The sequence below is a fragment of the Thunnus maccoyii genome, chromosome 3, assembly GCF_910596095.1.
Source record: "Thunnus maccoyii chromosome 3, fThuMac1.1, whole genome shotgun sequence".
Taxonomy (NCBI): Eukaryota; Metazoa; Chordata; class Actinopteri; order Scombriformes; family Scombridae; genus Thunnus; species Thunnus maccoyii.
In genome coordinates this window covers 4,568,840-4,581,384 of record NC_056535.1, presented here as the reverse complement: position 1 = coordinate 4,581,384, position 12,545 = coordinate 4,568,840, and the positions used below count along the sequence as shown (strand labels likewise).

Genomic DNA, 12,545 nt, shown 5'->3' with positions numbered 1-12,545 from the left:
GTGACAGTAGTGTATACATAAAAAATACATGAAAAGATAACATGAAAATAGGCAAGCAGGAGTAACAATTCATACATAGATATAATTAATCATTCAAAGGCTGTATTTAATTGCTAAATAGTTTGTTTTTCTATGTTGTGGGATATATGATGAAGCCAGTATGTTTGTAATCATGGTAAGAAAACTTTGGGTTTTGTGAATTATGAACAATTTGTTTATGCATCCATGCATATATGATGTTTCATCTTATGATTCAATGCATTACATGTCTCAAAGTGTCTCTCTTTGTTTCCCTCTCTCTCTCATCCATGTGATGAACCAGGCCAGAATGTGGCAGATGGATGCAACCCAGGTATCAAAACAACCAACAGTATCTGGGCTATGCCTCCCTGTTGTCTGTCCTTATACCCAAAGACAGAATAACTGACCCAAGATGTATATAATCTGAATGTTCAGTATATATCTTCCCTTCTCCAGGTTTTTGAAGACTGATTCATTGATCAGATTCGATTAGTGCAGCATGACAATAGCAGAAGAGGCTTGCTTTGGTTTTTTGGCAACTAAGGCAGATTGGGGACAGATTGTGGTCATGGTCAAAAGAAAACAGTGTTGGCTGTTAGTAAGAGACAGGAAGTGAACAGCCGTCTTCAACAAGGCTGTGGCTACCATTAAGGACACTGAGGTCATTTTCTCAGTATTGCCTCTGGAAGTTTGGGAGTTTTAACCATCTGATGATCTGTGACTACACACAAATTACACTCAGTAATTTGTGTCCTAACTCTGATATTGTCTAGACTGACTATCTTTAAAAATGTCTTCCAGACAAGTTTTAACATAGGTTATATGAATATACTCAGTATATTAATTTGCATCTGATTTGGATTTTACACAAAAAGGTTTTGTTAATTTGTTTTTTTAAAATGGAACTATTAATTTAAAAAAAAATTAAAAAAATACATCTACTCCTTCCACCTCATTAAAAAAACAAGAATCTATGAATATACAAATCATTTTCATTTCAGAACTTTAACTGCTAGACACAAGATGTCTCCTACTTCAATGAAAAGTTCATTCTTCAATTTTCAACATCACACTCCTGTAAGCTGCCTGTTGGACCATGACTGCGTCCAAATTAGTTGTTATATCACAAATCAAGCATATAGGTTCATGCCTTAAACTCAGATTTTTGATGAGTGCAGAGAAACTTTCCCCCTTCAGCAGATGAATGTGACACACATTTTTGAGTAGAGGGGGAATTACAATTTTACTGTTTAAGGCAAAAATTTAACATGAGCAGTTAAATGAATGGATGAAATAACAAATTAAGAATGATCGGAAGAATTCATGCTTTTTGTCATTTGTTTGTTTGGATTTGGATTCATGACCTCAGTATTTCTAAAATCCTGGCTGCAAGCTTTGTACACCCAACCATCCACTCCAAATTGCTGCTAAAGAGGTTTTGCAACAATATAACCACCTCACAGTACTTCCACCTTTACTTCTGAGAGACAAGAGTAACTATTCCTGTGACTATAGCATGTCAGTTATCAGGAAAATGACATAGTAAAGTGACAGTGGTCAACCAGTGTTTTCATTTTTCTAATGAGGACAGACTCTTAAGTAATGACATTAAGTATAGAAACCTGGCATTTTCTGTTTTTGCACAATAAAGTACATATATTTTGTAGTATAGATACACTGTACTGTATGTATCTACTATTCAGAGACAATTAGCTGCCTTAAACTCTGACAGCCTACGTATACATAGACTGCAGAGGCTGAATATAGCCCTCAATAGAACAATAGCAGATTTGACCAGAATCCAGAAGGTCAGCAGAGACAATGTCATGCTATCAGTGGCAGCAATACATCTGGAAAAGCTTGGCTGTTATAATGCATCCCTCCTCTCTTCATTTTTAATTGTCAGCAAACAAAGCAGCTCACCAAAATAGGGTGTAATTGTGAGCGAGGGGGATGGGAGTCATATAGTAGACACCTGCTTTTTCTCTGCAGAATACACTGGCTCTGTCCCATCTGGCTCCAGGCTGTGGGTGTTTTACTGAGCAGGAAAAACATATTTAAAAGAATTAAAATCCTACATTCATTGGGCCTTGCCTTTCCTCCTCCAGCATCGTAGCCCATCTTCGCCTTCGCACCAGAACGTTCTACCTCGTCTAGATCTAGCCTGACCTAGATCCAGTGTGGAAGCTATGGGTATATTTCATTTCTCATCATCCTGTGTTGTCAGTTAATAACCTGCAACCTGGGAGGAAGGAAGGATTGCTACATGGCAGATAGATAGCACCAAATCACCATCATGTATGCTCAATACGGTGCCGGGGATCATTATTTCTGATCAAGTGTTTCACCAGCCAGGAAAAATGTCCAGGGAGACTTAATTTCCCAGACGAGATCCATGTCTTGAACATGAAACGTTTACCTGGACACAAAATCATTTTTACATCAGCGAGGCACCAGAGTGAGGAATAAATGACACATCTGCGTGTCAGGGCTGATGCAACAGATAGAGTATGATGAGGGGATGATGAGCAGATATTCAAGATGATGGCGGGAGATGATCCACAGGGAGAAAAGTGACATCCATAACCTCCATAATCGCCTGTGGCACAGTAGGGGGTGGAATTCAGCTGGGTCACTCAATAGACAGTTTAATCACCCAAATAAAAATCACTTAACGCGGCCCTCCACGCCTGTCCGAAAAGGACTGGAAAGGAGAAGTGAGGTAACCTGCCACTTCATTGTACCGACCACGCCTTCCACCCGCAGTCTAACCACTTGAATGCCATCTGCTTGTTGGCTCGATGGAGAGGGGTCAGTGCCGGGGCATGTGAGCAGCCAATTTCGGCACTTTAAAATGTCTCCAAGTACCAGCACTCTTTCTCGGTCATATCAGACACACACACACACACACACACACACACACACACACTGGCAGGGTAACTGAAAACTGCTAATCACCGTAGCAGGGTGCTCACTTAAGAGCCAGGCAGAGGGTACTATGTCTGTCAGTCGGAGGGGCAAGCAGGGGCCGGTCTCAGAGTCGAGAGGAAATGAGACAATGAGCCTATCCTTGTGTTTTTTCCCATCAGCCCCTGTTAAGATTGGCCAGGTTTGAAGGGTCAATCAGCCATCATCCAATCTTTTCAGAGCCACTCCACTTACATTCCGGTCCGTTGTGATGGCTGCTGTTTGAAACGTGAACACAGAAAATATTCAGCACATCAAAGGCTGTGCTCTCTCCTTCTTTCTCTCACCGTCTATCTCACATCATCTCTCGCTCTGCCTCTGTGATGTGTCTACGAATGAGTGTGTGTGAATGTGAACCCTGAGAGTGTGTGCTCACGCACAGACAACCAGAGGAGGGCCAGCGGTGTGTTGCCCCCGGGGCTCGGACCTGATCAAAGCAGAGTCTGTCAGTTTGCAGGTACACAAACAGCCAGACTGTACACACACTGCACAGAACAGAGAGGGAGAGAGATGCCGACACAGAGTGAGAGGAGGAGGTTTGGGGAGAGCTGTAGAGATCAGAGTAACATTCTGTCTTAAATCAGGGTCATGTGGAGGTCAGAAAGCCTCCGCGAGTACAGTACACTGACTGTAAGGTTGGACTTTGAAAGTGATGACAGCGATCTGCTGGGTTTTTTTATATATGTGTTTATTGATTTTTGATTCGGAAAACATTATAATTGTGTCAAAGTGACACACATCAACAAAAACAACTATTAAAAAAAGGGATAAAATCAAAACAAAACAAAACAGAACATCTTGGCTCACAGACTCACATTCAAACAGGCAAGTGACTCAGGAGCTACATAAAATGAAAATAAAGCGCTAAATAGCAGGTATCACATAGGTCTATACTACATAAACCCTCTTGTAGGAATAGCAGCGATATCTAAACTAATATATGACATAAAAGGCTCCCATGTTCTGCAAAATACATCATTTTTGTGATGTAACATGCATGTCAAATAGTCCAGTGATACAAATTCAAGTATGTATTTTGTAGAGTTTCCCTTTCTATTTAGTTGGAGACTTCTTGTCTCAATTTAGCACTTGGGACACTGGGGGGGAGGAGTCAATATTAATCTTATGTCATTGGGAGGGGGATATGTGAGCTATGTAGAAAATCTTTAGTTGAACTGCTTTTACTCTGTTACAAACACTCAAGGTTTTTGCACTCTTCCAAGCACCATTCCATTCATCATCTATAGTCTCTACATTTAGTTCCCTTTCTCATGTTTCCTTGAGGTGAAAAGTGCTTGTTCTGTCATACCTTTTGAGCATATAGAAAGAGCTTATGGGGTTGCCTAACTGTAGTAAGAAAAGCTGCCTCTCAGAGTGAGACATTTTGGTTGTCAAGGATTGTAGTGTCCCTCTTAACAAATCCCTTATCTGTAAGTAACGGGAAAAATTCCTGTTTTGAATATTGTATTTTCCGGTTAATTGACTAAAAAACATTAAAGTAGATCTCTCCAATAAGTCATTCAGATTAGAAAGCCCTTTAGTTGTCTAAACCCAGAAACCATTGTCTGTTATTTCTGGTAAGAAATCAGGGTTATCACATATTGGAGTGAAGACAGAGGTGAATCAAGATCTACCCTCTAATCTTCTAATAGTCCGCCATGCCTCAACGATGCAGACTGTAATCAGGTTATCACAGGCAGGCTTCATAGATTTAAGGTTTTTCATAAATAATATTTTTGTTAAGGGGAATTTGGACATAGAGCTTTCTATATCAAACCAAAGAGATGCAGGGTTATTTTGCACCCAGTCAGCTATAATGCACAGGTGAGCACTAAGTTGATATTTTCGAATGTCAGGGAGATCAAGACCACCCTCTGAGGATGAGAGACATAATGTAGCTATTTTGAGGCATGGCTTCTTCTTAGCCCATATGAAGGAGCTAAACCAGCAGTTTTTGATAGCCTCATGTGGGAAGATAACTTGAATCATCTGAATTGGATATAGTAACCTAGGGAGGATGTTCATCTTTAAAAGAGCAACACAACCTAACCAAGAAATAGGGAGGGCATTCCATCTCTCTAAAAAGTAATTAAATTAATTAAATTTGGTCAAAAATGGGTTTTATATATATTCCTAAATAGACAAAGCCCACTGAGGATCATTTGAAAGGGGAGGGTGATGGAGTTTAAGGTTTTTGTTTCAAACTACCTAAGGTACCTTGCTTCTGACTTGCTGAAATTTATTCTGTAACCTGAAAAAGCACTTAACTTGTTTGTCTCAATAAGAGTGGACATGGATACCTCAGGCCTAGTCACAAAGACCAGGACGTCATCAGCATAGAGCAATATTATGCTATCTATCTGCAATGGTTAGGTCAATGGTTATGGTTATGTCAGTGTTTGTCCTAACTGCCTCAGCAAGCAGCTCTATGGCTAGGGCAAACAGTAGAGGTGAGAGAGGACAGCCTTGCCTTGTACCTCTCCGAATGTGGAAGTTCGGAGATTCGGAAATCGGAGATCACAAACCGTTGGTGAGTACAGCAGAAAGATTATTATAAAGAGGATTATTATAGAAAAGTGGATTATTATAGAGTAACTTTATTCATTTAATACGTTTTTCACCTAGACCAAGTGTATGTAGCCTATGAACGTATGTTTAGTAATCTACCCATGCTTTTACATGAATTGCGAACTTTAATAAAACCAATTGGTGCTCATGAATAAGTAGAGGGAGTAAGCATTCCAATTGTGTTGCAAGTAGAGAAGTTTCAGATCCACGTCTAGCAAAGAGATGTGCCTGTAGGAGGCATAGTCCTCAGGCTGTTTGCCTCCCTTAAAGACATAGGCAGGACGCCTTTTTTTAAAGAAATCACTTAACATATTCAGCAGAGGGCCAACTAATATATTCTGGAACTCTTTATAAAACTCACTACTGCGCCTGTCTGACTCAGGTGTTTTGCCAGACTGTAGCCCCTTAATAGCATCAAGCACCTATTTCCTAGGTAGGAGCATCAAAGAGTAGATTTCTGATCGAGCTGGGGAGATAGAGGGAGGACGAAAAAGGTGTCCATTAACTCTGGTGCATCAGCATGTAGCTCTGATTTATATGTGTATTTTCATGGAGGCTCTCAAATGTATCATTAATGGTTGCAGTGTCAAAAGATTGGTTACCATGTCTGTCTGTATTGAAGAGATAGTTTGGGAGTTCGCTTTTTCTTTGTCAAATATGCTATTTCCCCGCTTTCACCATGTTTGTATAGTCTTTGTTTGGCAAATCCCTCTGCATGCTTTGGTAAAAGAGTCTAAAACAGAGCAGAGTACAGATATTTCTTTAAGTTTCCATGTACAGTAGACAGACTTTGAACATATCTTTTTCAACCAGCTTAAGTCTGGGCTCTAAGATCTCCCTTTGTTCAGCTTGCCTATGCCTCTTACTGGACATATATGATAAGACCTCTTGAAAAGGCTTTGCATGTTTCCTAAAGCAGTGATAGATCTTGTGTAGAGGTTGAATTAATAGATAGAAATGATTTAAATTCCTCTGTGAAATAAGATAAGAACTTTTGAGCCATCAGAATGGAAGGGTTAATCCTCCAGTGTCTCGTCTGAGTAACCGGGTTCCTGAGGTTATATTGAATGAAGACAGTAGCATGGTCTTACACAACTATCTATCATTTGTCACTGTTCCTTATCATTTAAGTTGGTCTCCTGCAGTAATGCTATATGTAGCCCCTCCCTGATAAGTCAAAACCTTTCTCTGGCTAACAGATGTGTGGGCGCCATTAACATTCCAGGTGCATAAATTCAATGTTGACATAGTCATGAGCTATAAAGTAAGATATTTCCAGAGCACATTCTTTTCCCATAAGTTGACACCTCATTAAAGTAAAAGAAAAGCCGAGTAACAACCAACATTCAACTATCATACATGTAACAAAAAAGCATGCACTTAAGGCATAACTTGCCTAACATTGGCATCAAAGTTAACACTATCCTTCTCTAATCTGAAGACAGCTCAAGTGAAAGGGCTCTCAAAAGGGACATCAAAACTATCTGCTCCGGACACCAAGAGGCATCACCCTTATTTTAACCTACATAGATTCATTGTAGAGAAAAAGCTTGATGATGAAACATCTTGGTGGAGCTGCAGTAAGTGAATTTGAGAGAGGCAGGGTAGACTTGCATGTACTCAGCACCGATTGACTTCAGGCGTTTCTTCATCCCGTCAAATCATTTACACTTGCAGAGAACAGCAGCTGGGAAATCCTGAAAAATCCTCACTGTGGTGTTCCCACATTTCAGTGCTTGATTCTTTTTCCCCACCCCCCACGATGCGTTCATCATACGCAGTTTATCTTGATAGTTGTAAAACCCCCGGCTTTGCCAGTCATCTAAAATATGTTGAAAGTGAAAGATGTTTTTTTCATGTTGTTGAAAAGGTGACTATTTTCAAATGTCCATCTAGGTCTGGTTTTAGTTGAAAGTGAATGTTAAAAAGACCATTTCGTACAGTTGTTTCAGTGTCTTGTAAACTACTTCATTTCAACTAAACTGGTCCTTCAACTAAATTTAAAAACCTTTTAGAAACCATGCAAACAACAGTTGACAAAGCAGTAACCATAAAATAAACATTTGACAATTAAAAACAAGTGTCACTGTTTTCAGTGTTTTTGTTATGAATGACTACAATCACGAATTGTGTATTAACTGTTCCTCTTTTTCCCCTTCAATTTACATCAGAACCTCTGCCTACTTAACACTTAATTGTGTGTTTATTTTCAAACTCCTTTATTTTCTCCATTTCTCCATCTAGTCAAATGTAAAGGCTTTGGACCACATTTTTGGGTTTCTAAATCCCACTCCCAGATCGACCAGGGTCATGCTTTAAATGGTCAGCAACAGATTGTCTTGTCAGCTGCAAAAACACAAACATGTAGGCTACTTGTTATAATAAACACACTCAAAATGATAGAAATAAAGCTTCTACAGAGGAATATAAATTATAAAATGAATGAATAATGAATAAATTAATAAAATATATTCAACCGTAAACACACAATGCTGTTCTATTTCATTTTTGGGTGAACTATTCTTTCAAATATAAATAAGTATCAATTTCTATTTCACAATATAATCATCACTCCTTAACTACAAATGAAAAGACAAGCAACTGACAAGAAATATATTCAATAACTTACAAGCATACTAAAGACAAATACCAGATTAGTATATACCATTCAAAATGGAGTACAAGGCACTGGTTTCAAACGCTCTCTTGGAACGGTGGCCCTTCATGTTGAACTTGGACACAAGACTGTTTGTAAAGACCCTGAAAGACACATAGAGGGTCCTCTTCACTGGTCAATAGAATACTGCAGTGGAAATAAGCCTTGTGATTTTAATATCCATATTAAAAAACCTTTGCATCACTACTTAGTGTCAAAATATGGCATACCTGTCCAATGATGTTGGCTGCACTGTCTTTATGTTTTTGCCTCCATTTCTGATCAACTGTTCAATCTGACAGTAAAGAGTAAATTACCAAGACTTGAAATTTTACTTCATAAACGGATATAATTTAGCATCCATTAACATCACTGTAAAATGGCTTTCAGTACAGGTATGGAAAATATTAATATCAAAAACTACAAATGCCCGAGCATTAATCAATACACAAGATATATCCCTTGTGCCATAATCAAAGGTAAGCATACATGTAGAGGGCCAAATCTAGGTTAATTGGAATGATATATTATCATGCAAAGGACCATAGAAAACATCAGGCTATACCATCATAAACAGCACCAAAAGACAGATAGCAACATTCATCAGCTCTAGTGTCAGGGTGAGTGAGTATAAGCAAATCATTTGGGTTATCAAGTGTGCAGTTTCCTTTAAAATTAGATTTCTTTCCTCAGCACTTTTGAGTTGTTCCTCCAGTCAATCAAATTCATCCGTCCTCCCCATTCTGCTGACATGATAATTGGAGTTCCTTGACTCTGCTCTCCCAACACACTTGACCTCCTCCAATATCTCCACACACTTGACCTCCTCCAATATCTCCACCTGTTTCTCTAGAATGCACTTCTGAAATTCCAAAATGTTGTCAATACATAAACAGTAACACTCATGTCTGGAGCTGGAAATGGAACATAACCTTGATGCTGATAATAAGTTGACCTTAGGGGAAACAGACAAATAACTCTCCAGCCCTCTTACGAAGTATATGATGCTGCTAAAACATACATTATCCATACCTTATTCCATTAGAGAGCAGACTATTTATTGGATCATAATAAGACCAGCATTTCTTTCCACAACGTGCCCACCAACTGCATCCTGACTTTCGCTATAGACATAGGCTGTAGATGTGTTTTGCTGGTTGACAAGAGATGGAGAGAAGAATCTGCAACGCTCTCTGCTTTCGGATCTCCCTGTCAAATTAAAGTATACTCATGAAAAACAGTCAGTAAGCTAAATGCACTATTGGTTACAAAACAACTTAAACCTGCACTGAACCAATCCTGAAACCAATGTGTGCTATGTGTAGACGATGTGGAGATTGTTTAAGATGTTACAATATAAACCAGTATCCACACAGCAGTTGTGTTGCTGTTTTCACGTATTTTCTGAATCTTGTTTTCAAAACTTGTGGAACCTAATAACAAATGCCTCCAGACCTGTACTGTTATCTAGATGTAAAGCAGAAACATAAACATTCCCTAAGCATTCTTTAAAATAATTAATGTTTAACAATCAGAAAATTACGTCTAGACACAGTGGACATTAGAAAAGAAAGATGGTAATTCTATATGAATGTATTCACCTTTGCATCTCTTCCTCTTGACAGCTGTGTCATTGTCTTCTTCTGAGGGAAATGGTCCTGTAATTACATATATTGCTACCTTTTTGTGAGATGAACAATGTGAATATTAAAAATGCAAATATATTTTTATATTTACCTTCTATATAATCCTCATATCTCTTCCTTTTGACAATTCTTTTGCCACTTGCTTCTGGGATAATGGAATCTTCATCTGTTTGTGCGGATGCATAATTGTAGTCTTCGCAAATTTTTTCCTTTTCTATTACAAAGATTACTGACACATTAAACAAGTACACTGAAAAAACAAAACAAAAACCCACAAAAAAAGACAGTGATTAATTCCTGATGTAATCTTAATTTTTACAAGATGGAAAGAGAGCCAGTCCTCTGCTGGATTTTTCCATCATTTACGTGCTGTTAGCACTTGGCTTTTTGGCACCACCTTTGTCCTCATATTTATCCAGTTGTATGAAATGACATCTTCATACTGCTTATCTCCTTCTGTCCATACAGCCCTTGCAAAGGCCATTATCTGAAAAAAGCAATAAATATCATGCTAATTTGTAATTTTGTCACATGTTCAAAATAACAAAATGAATTTAAGCATCCACTTTCATACTCAGAGATAACAGCTGAGACTGCTGTTTCCCACGGTCTCCAGTAAGACGAAAAAAAATCTGAGCAGTGTTTTGCCTGCTAATCGGAATAGAAAAAAAAGAGAAAATAATTGATTGATAGAATTCAATTAGCGTCATCATGATTGTCATGGCCATATTGCCGACATAGCGCTGCAGTCAACAATAATACTCACCACAGGTGCATCGGCATCTTGTTGTGAAAATGATACATCATCATTTACCATGGAATTGTATGTGGAACTAAACATAGCACAAAGCATCAGCTGCTACAATTGCTAAAATCTTGAAAGTGAAAAATTACTAGCTAGTAAATATCAGCGGTACCATAAGTTTGTATTTTTCCTGAAACATAAAATCATTTGTCCTCAGGTGCCGAAAAGAAACAGAAGTAGGAAAACACTAATAAGTGTGTCAACCAAAGACCTCTTGAGCGCTGGGGCCAAGTGCTTTGGCAGCGGCAGGTGAGCGCTACTGCAGGGAGTCATGGAGACAGATGACACGGACCATAGGCTAACGTTGGCTAGGCTAACGTTTGCCCGACGTTAGCCAGCTCTTGGTCCCACCCTGCTTCATTCTTATTGGTTGGTACAAGTCTGATGTGATATTGATGAGGCCTTGAGAGGAGGTTAGCTAAAGAGGCTATGGCTAACAAGACCTATGGAAAAAAAGCCACTGGCACTGTTTTTCATTTTCTCCTATGGAAAAGTTGTGCTTTCAGTTATCAAACAGCTATCAAATATCTCCGAGTAGTTACTAATTAGTATTACCGTTAAAAGATACTGCAACATTAGCCCTTCCATTTCTCCAGCAAATTAGCCTAGCAACGTCATCAAGATGATGCATGCTAACAATGTGACTAATGTGGTTACAGTTAAGGCAAAAGGAGCAGCCCATTTTTTTTGAAAAGTATAGGTGAAAATATTTTCTTTAGTTGCTAAATGCTCCACTGTGTTCACCAGCTATAGTATAACTTCTTTGTGTGTTGTTTGGTGCTGTGCAGGTAGTGTACAGTCAGTTTATCAGGACTTTTTCACACAGCTGGCTGCTGGAGACACATCAAAGTTACAGGCTCTAAAACCAAAACAATGAGCTGAAAGAAGCAAAAATTGGACCAGGGAGGAACAGCAGAGTTGAGTGCTAATTCTCTGTGGGTGCATTGGTGCCCTGGTAGTCTTTTTTAATGAAGCAAGTAACACCTTTAATGTTACATGTTTCATGTTACATTTGAGCCATTAATTATTTAAAAAATATTGATTTGTGCAGCTTTATGTTGTATAATTGTAAGTTGTATAATAGCTTCTAGACATCAGAACATTATAAATTCATGATTTTTAAATAAATTATAAATAAGTTATTTTTTTTTATAAATTATTAATAAATTATATATTTTTTCTGATCTGATAAGACTGAAAATAAATATAAATAAAATCATCACAAATATTAAAATAGTTTAAGAAAGTTGTTCTCTTTATCAGTTAAGGTCTGTTAAAAATAAATCATATTTCAGTGACGCTTTAATGAGGCATTTTCCCAATAAATTAATTATTTTGCAAATAATATAATGTAATTTTACCAATGTTTCAGTAGACTTGCTTGCATTTCTATAGTAAGATGTTATATCACAATTTAAAACTAAATGAGCTACCATCAATTTTAACAATTTAATTCATTTTGAAACTCAGCACTGCATTCTTTCATAGTGTATCCTTTTTTTCACAAAATACATAAATATTGGATAAGGTAGTATATTTTGCTAATGGAGAGTAACAATTATTCATATTATAAGGAATATCTGGGTGTCTTCTCATAGCAGTCGAGTACCATGACAGTCCTGGATCAAAACAAAGCTGACTTTGAAATAAAAATGATGTTACCTCAGCCATTGCTATAACCAGCGCTTCATTCTGACACACTATATGTGCAGGTAATCTTTCTCCTGCCCTTTTCCTTTTGTCTGCATGCCACTGTCCCATCACAGACTTAGAGAAACAACCACCAACTCCAATGTCATTGCAGACATGTCTTCAGCAGTGAGGCTGGCACGTCAATACCCTCGAAATGATACACGCTCCAGCTTTGCTCAGACTCTCAAAC

General features: G+C 38.2%; 1 long non-coding RNA gene across 8 annotated transcripts; it reads right to left on the bottom strand.

Annotated features, from left to right (window-relative positions):
- Positions 1 to 5,511: 5,511 nt before the first annotated feature.
- LOC121894786 lies at positions 5,512 to 11,755 on the bottom strand. Of its 8 annotated transcripts, none has more exons than XR_006095609.1 (7): positions 10,625 to 11,755; positions 10,433 to 10,506; positions 9,950 to 10,345; positions 9,814 to 9,870; positions 8,443 to 9,421; positions 8,222 to 8,316; positions 5,512 to 7,902 (listed from the first exon to the last, which is right to left on the bottom strand). It is a non-coding gene; the product is annotated as an uncharacterized LOC121894786 (long non-coding RNA). The 8 variants fall into 8 exon arrangements; XR_006095611.1 differs by having other exon boundaries at positions 9,950 to 10,509; positions 10,625 to 10,691; positions 10,776 to 11,755; XR_006095612.1 differs by having other exon boundaries at positions 8,443 to 9,074; positions 9,245 to 9,421; positions 9,950 to 11,755.
- Between the last annotated feature and the right edge of the window lie 790 nt (positions 11,756 to 12,545).